Raw genomic sequence first — 7,889 nt, 5'->3', positions numbered from 1 at the left:
TAAGGAGTACCTCTACATCTTCAAGTGCATCTAGTAGCACTACAGGTAAAGACAAAGGAAATAATAAAGTGTCAAAAGGCATTGATACAATTCTTGATGGAGACTCCAGTGGCTCAGAGAGCTTGGATGATGAGCTTGGCATTCCTTCAGTGAGGACTCTAGGTGTGCAGAGAGCACGCGTTAATGCAAAGACTCCATTGAGTAATCCAGGGGTACGCAGGTCTAGCAGGGTGAGATACCCTATTAAAAGATTTGGTTTTGAAGGTTATGCAACTCACCATTATGCTTATATGGTGAAACTAGTTGAGAATATTGAGCCCACATGTTTTGAGGAGGCTGTTGGTCATGCTCATTGGGATGCAGCAATGGATGAGGAGATGGCTGCATTAGAGGCCAATAAGTCTTGGGATCTAGTATCATTGCCGAAGGGCAAGAAAGCTATTGGATGTAAGTGGGTTTATAAGATTAAGCACAATGCAGATGGTTCTATTAGTAGGTACAAAGCTAGGTTGGTTGCAAAAGGCTATGCCCAGACATATGGCATAGATTATGATGAAACCTTTAGTCCAATTGCCAAGATGGCAACTGTCAGATGTGTGATTGCTTTGCCAGCAGCCAAAGGTTGGAGGTTGCAGCAAATGGATGTGAAGAATGCCTTCTTGCATGGTGATTTGTAGGAAGAAGTGTATATGGATCAGCCAGCAGGTTATGAAGATTTAGAGCATCCCACGTATGTGTGCAGGTTGAAGAAGGCGCTCTATGGACTCAAGCAAGCACCTAGAGCATGGTATGACAAGATCAGAGAGTATCTTGTCAATATTGGCTTTTATGTTTCTGATGTAGGTTTGGTCATTATAGTCATCTATGTGGATGACTTGATTATTACAAGTGATAGTGATAGTGGGATTGCTGAAGTCAAGGACTTTTTGATGAAGAAGTTTGAGATGAAGGATTTAGGTGAGCTAAGGTACTTTCTTGGCATTGAGGTGATCAGATGAAATGATGGTATATGGCTCTCCCAAAGACAGTATGGCTTGGATATGTTGTCCAAGTATGGTATGACTGCATGCAAACCACTTTCAGTCCCGTTGGAGCAGAATGTAAAGTTGAGTGCTGATGTTGGGGATGAGATAGAAGACCCTACTATGTTCAGGAGGATAGTGGGGAGTTTGATCTACATGACCATTACAAGACCAGACTTGAGCTACGCTGTTGGTCTTGTGAGTCAGTTTATGCAAGTACCTAGAAAGCCACATTTGGATGCAGTCAGACGCATATTGAGATATGTGAAGTCCACATTACATTATGGACTTTTCTATGAGGCAGATACAGATGTACAGGTGTTTGGATACACAGATGCAGATTGGGTTGGTAGTATGTCTGATAGAAGATCTACCAGTGGATACATGTTCTCTCTTGGTAGTGTAGCTGTTGCTTGGAGCAGCAAAAAGCAATCTACAGTTGCTTTGTCGAGTACAGAGGCTGAGTATAGAGGTGTTGTTGTTGCAGCATGTGAGGTAGTATGGCTACAAAAGTTAATGGTTGATTTGGATGTGCAAGTGGAAGGTCCAGTTGTCATTTATTGTGACAACATGAGTAGTATACAGTTGGCTAGGAACCCTGTGTTCCATGCCAGGACAAAACATATTGAGGTACACTACCACTTTGTGAGAGAGAAGGTACTAGCAGGTGAGATTGACTTGGTGTATGTCAGCACACAGGATCAGATAACTGACATCTTCATGAAGGCATTGGGTACAGAGAAGCTTCAAAAGTTTCGAAGCTTACTTGGAGTTGCAGAGATGCAGTTGAGCTTGAGGGGGAGTGTTGAGATGACAAGCTCAACACATGCAGATATTAAAGATGGACCGCCTGGTTAGATGGGTCCACACATCTACACTTAGCACGTTGGTAGTCATTATGACTCTCACGTAGCCACTGACTCATTACTTATTATATTCAGATTATTACACCTATTTACAGCTAGCATAGTTATAGCGCCAGTCGACTAGTGTAGTCGGTTATGCATTGTCTGAGTTAGTAGGCCACTTTCCTTTATGTTGCATCTTATCTATACTTTTTGGACATTGTAAAGTGTGTGGAAGAAGAAGAAAAAATCAGCAAGAAAACGTTTTGGCCTCCATCTCTCTTCTTGTCCCTTGAGTGAGCTTCTCCTTGTGCATTTTGTGTGTGTTCAGCATAGCATCTTGAGCAAGTCCCCCCACTACGCGATTCTTGACAAAACATGATCAAGGGAAGAAGCTGATACAATCAAAGGGTAGAGACTGCCAGCCTTGGCACCTCTCGCAATCACAAGTCTGCCACAAGTGATCTTCCATGCAGAGTCTCCAAAAGATACATGATAACCTGCGTCATCAAGCTGTCCAGTTAACATGAGATTGCATGTCAAAGCAGGTACATGACGTACATCCTACATAACAAAACTGCTGCCAAAAGGAAACTACAGCTTAACATCACCAATGCCCACAATATCAAGAGAGCTGTCATCACCCAAGCGCACAATACCCGAAATAGTATGGTATGAATGAAACCACTCTCGGCAAGATGTCACATGAAAGGACACACCTAAGTCCAAGAGCCAACACTGTGCATACATAGAGTGTATCTCTGTCATCTGCGAAGTAGTAGAAGAAGTTGCTAGGATATAATCATCATCATCAACATTCTCAAGCTGCATAACATTGATCTCTTCAATTTTAACACTGGACTTTGCAGGTACTATGCTGCGATCAGAAGACTTATCCTGCACTTTGTCTTTCCCCTTATCTTTGTGCCTTTCATTGCGCAATTCATGGCATTGTGGCCTAATGTGGCCCATTTTACCACAATGGTGACAAGTAACATCTACATTCCTGCCACGGGATTTGCTACGTGACTTCCCATGAGACTTGGACCGAGATTTTTGAGAATCCCGTCCACGGCCACTACCAGTACCATGCTTTCTATATCCATCATTCCTGCCTCTAACTATCATAGCATGAGACACACGAGAGGCATCCAAATTCTTACGGTTAACCTCTTCCTGTAGAAGAGCACTCTCAACATCAGATAATTTCAAGGTAGCAATAGAGACACATAATGTAGTGCGGAATACATCCCATGACTCATTAAGAGTACCAAGCAAGAAAAGAGGAGTGACATCCTCTGCAAAAGTGATGTCCTGCTAACGCAAGTTCTTGAGTATAGCATGGAACTGGCTCAAGTGAGGAGACATAGTCACATTCTCCTTCGTGTGCAGATCCATAAGTTGCTTCAGCCAATACATCTGACTCGCTAGACTTTTCTTGTCATAGATATTTTTTATCTTTTCCCACAACTGCCATGCACTTTGTTCTTCCTCAAAGACATTATAGTGAACCTGTTCTGTGAGAGACAATACAATAGTGGACTTGCATAACTCATCAAGCTCAAGCCATTCCTCATCTGGCATAGTTGTAGGCGGATGCCCGCTTAACCTCGAAGGTTTGATCTGCGATTTCTGCACCAACACCTGTCAAATCTAGCTCTTCCAATAAGAGTAATTCGCACCATCAAGCTTAGTGATGTTGAAAATAGCATGATCAGTGGACGAACTCGCCATAATGCAGGCTGGAAGACTATAGACTGTTTAAAACTACTTGCTATTTACTGCAGAAAATGACCAAAAAATCACCAAAATCGAGGAAAAATGACGAAGAAAGTGAAATCAAAGCTGCTACCCACCAAGTACTAGTGAAAGTACATCATTTCAGAGTGTTTCAGCATGAAAAATTCATGTCAATCCATACATATATGCTTGATGTAATAAATTTCAGATTTCAGTAAAAGAGAGCTAACATTGCCAAAATCGGATCCCAAGGCAATCAGATATTGCCAAGACCAAAGCTGGCATTATGCGGCCATAGCATAAGCATATGACAGTCGATAAGCATGAATCCAACACCCAAGTATATCATACAAACATCTGCTAGTGAGTAGGTACACCCCCTAGGCAACCGGGCAAAGTGTTCCTGCCACTACCAAAACTTGACGCAAGTAGGTGTCAGTTTACAAAGATACGGATCCAAAACTTAGACTTAGCTCATAAGCATACGATGAACCAATACATATGATGTATCATCCCAAAAGGTAAGAAGTCCCAAAGTCCCAAGTGTCTATAAAACTGCTCAATGGTATGTAATGGCTCAATGCATAAAAGTACCACCTGCTCAATGTCTGATAAGCATTCAAGAATGCTCCCACTGGCACAAAAGTTGTATGTACGAGCTCAAGAGCTCAAGCTAAGGCAAGACACAGTGCCAATGACATAAGTCCAAGACAATACATCAATAGTACATCCCGAACATGTAGGCGGTAGAGCATCCGTATGTAGCATTCGTAAACATGTAAGACATCAAATACATCCCAATCCAAACTTTGACAAGCCAAGTAACATCCAAGACTACTCAAGATAATCCAAAATGTATCCAAGGTGGAGCTTCAATGAGCACTCAAGCTCAACATATGCATAGGGTAATCAACTGTGACATGAGCATCAAGCCGTAGGCAACGGGTATGCATAAACCCAAGAAGCATCACTATCAAAGCATACACCAATGTCAATAAGTGCGGGCTGAAATAAGCTCAAGCTTCCAAAAGTATCCGGATTCAATGACAAGCTCAAAGTCGTCCCTCGATGATCAATACATCATAGCATAACCCAAGACATACATCCGGAACCAATAGGCATATGTCAAAGCATGAAAGATAGCTTTAGCCCAAGAGTATTCAGCATGTATTTACTGTCATAAACTGTGTATTTCTAGCCCCAAAATCAAGTCAAAATCATAGCATTACATGTAGCTTCAATCCCCCAATCAATTGGAACGCAATAGGCATCAAACCGGTTATGTAGTCATGCTGCCCAAACAAGCATAGGCATACAAATACATGTTATCTCAGACCTGAAATCTATTGTAGAAGATTCTATCATCATAATTTGGCAAATCTGACATCACCATCGCGTCCAAAGCGTGCCAAAACCCCAACTTAGACTCTTACCTTGCCTGAATCGGGTTCCAAATGCCCGAGATATGAAAAAAAAGAGTGATTTTTGGGCCAGATTTTGAAACAGGTGCAAAAAAAATTTGAACTGGCTGGGGGGGTCTGCTGTCCCACGTGTCAACAATGGGGCACAAATGATGGCCAAAGAAGGCCTACACCAAGCCTCAGCAAGCCTTGATAGGCTGGAAGCAAGATCCAAGTGAAGGAAGCTCCAAGAGGTGTGAGCTATGGCTGCCCACAACTTGTTTACAGCCTCTGTGAGACCTGAGAACTGAAGTAAACCCTAAAGAAAATGATCAAATACCTCTGATTAATGCCCTGAAGGTGCCCAACAATACCGGAAAGGTGCTCGGGAAGCCGGGGAGTAACGGGAGCTTGAAGGAGTCAGATATGGTTGTCGGGAAGGAGACCCAATGCAAGTAGGGAGTCGATGGGATGCTGAGAATGCCACAAACCAAGCTCAAGAATCGGAAAGCAAAGATCTGATACTAGTTGAAAGGGAGCGACGGATCAAAGGTTGGACTCGAGAGCTATGGCGGGAGAGCAAGAGCAAGAAAGGGAGAGACTAGAAATGGGAACTCCAACAGTCACAATGTGTGACCAGGGCCTTCCTTTATTCAAACTGTCACTAAAAGAATAAAGAATAAAGTGACGGTGACGGGTGCCCGCCACCTACAATGTGCAGTGGTGGTGATTGTCAGTGGTGGTGATTGGCAGAGGCACCTTTACCCCCAACACATCAATTCTGTATATAAAGCATGATGAGAGCATGTACATGTCACCAAGTCCCACAATCTCTCGATTGCATAGCCAAATGCTCAATGTAACATTCAAGTGTCAAGTAGCAACTCTCATTGGAATAAAAGTCCGATTTCAAATGAGCAAACAAAGCTTAAAACATCATGTAAAATACATCTATACATCCAAGATAAATAGCATATATCTGAGAGCATCCAACTCAAGTAACTTGCAAAGCTCTTACAGTAGCCTCAAATGACCATACATAACAGTGAATGATAGCCAATGTCAAGAGGCAAAGCTCCAATCTCAACTCAAGATCATTCCAAAAGCATAACCAAGTATGTGGCATCAACCATAGACATCAGTGTAGCATGCCGAGTAGTCAGTAAGCATCAACAAGCAATAGCCATGAAGATTCTTTGACAAAATAGCATTCATTATTGCTTATTATAATAATAATAAACTCTATAAAACTAAGCAAAGGAGTGCTCAAATTAGTCCAATAGCATTTTGATACATTTTCATAGCATCCCTAGATGATTTGTATCAAATAGATATCTCAGGAAGCATAAGTGACCTCTAAACAATAAGGTAAGTGATGTCCTGAACTGTATGATAGCAAACTATCACAAAAACTATGAGTTAGTGTGGCTGATCATGAGAGCTTCAAATGATGCCTAGAATCACAATACAAGTTTTGAGGAAGAGTCCACAAGGTTTCCAAGTTTCGGAAGTAGTGCCAAGAGTTGAAGGATATGCCTGAGAGAGTTTAGAAGTGAGCATCAACAATAGGCACAATTCATGGTATTGTTGTTGCTCTTGCTTATGGGAATGTGATTGGGGAACCACTTCAAGGGACTTAAACAAATCTACACGTGGCCCTAAAGAATCCAATATAAGCTAGAGGAAGGGAGAGATCAAAGCTCACTTCAAATGGAAGAAGCCATGTGTTGATGGTTGAAATGACTTGATTTTTTGGCTAATTTTTGTTGTTTTTGTGGACTGAATGGTTGATTTTTTATTGATTTTTGTATGATGATTAGTTGATTTGAAAGTGTTTGAGAGTATTTTGGATAAGGTTGATTAGGTTTGAGAAGCTCATTATGTTTTTCAGTGGAGATATGATGTTCTAACATGTTCTGTTGTTGATGTCCCGTTAGTGTCTAATTGAGTCTCTTGAGCTTCTGTTTTGCTCTATTTCCTTTTGTATGAGAGCATGGAATTATGATTGATAAATTTTGAGAGTTTTTGGAAGCTTACTGAATGATTCTTGATGGTTTTGAATGGTTTTTGTTGAGCTAAAGGCTTTTTTATGACTTTCTATTAGCCCTCTTTTGACCATTTGTAGAGCCTCTGTTTTTGTTATGTTCCATTTTGTATGCCTCTCTAAGTGTTATGTTGGATGAATGTGTAGCTTGGGAAAGTTTTCTAACCTTGGGAAGAGATGAGTGCAAGTTAAAAATAGCTCAAAGAAGTGGAAGAAGTAACTGATAAAGACTCAAGTGAAGATTGAAGTGACAATGACAATGTTCAGCTCTGCGAAAGGACACTATAGTGGCTCTAGTGACCTTTCATATCAAACATACCACTTGGAATGGGTATTTGCGACCAAAGGGGGGTTATGGATGATTATTCTTCATGATTTCAATGTACTATTGCGAGAGAGCATGTATGGGAGAGAGTGAGTGAGAGTGAGTGAGAGTGAGAGATAGCCAATTTTCTATGAGAAACATTGTATCTACATGAGAGAGACTATTAAGACTATAAAATTATTAAAGATGAATACTATGTGATGATTTCCATTCAAAGTAAAGCATTTCTTTATGTTCTCTTGTTCTTTTGATAAAGAATATGAAGAATGTGTTAAAGTTTTGTTGTGATAAATTTGTGCGTGAATTATTATATGAAGCTTCGTGAAGATTTCTTATTATTTTTCTTGTTGTGGTCACATAAAGTATGAAATGAATGTTTGTTGATGATACAAGTTAGATTTTCTTACAGTAGATTTACCATTTTCTTGGTGTTCCTCTTTTGGTGTGCAACCAAGGGAAAACTGTCGTCAATAGGTATTAGAAGGGGCTGAAAATGAAGGAAATGGCATTGCT

The sequence above is a fragment of the Lygodium microphyllum genome, chromosome 17 (assembly GCF_053477565.2).
Source record: "Lygodium microphyllum isolate KBCC chromosome 17, Lygodium_microphyllum_v1.1.10, whole genome shotgun sequence".
Taxonomy (NCBI): Eukaryota; Viridiplantae; Streptophyta; class Polypodiopsida; order Schizaeales; family Lygodiaceae; genus Lygodium; species Lygodium microphyllum.
This window is presented reverse-complemented; position numbering follows the sequence as displayed.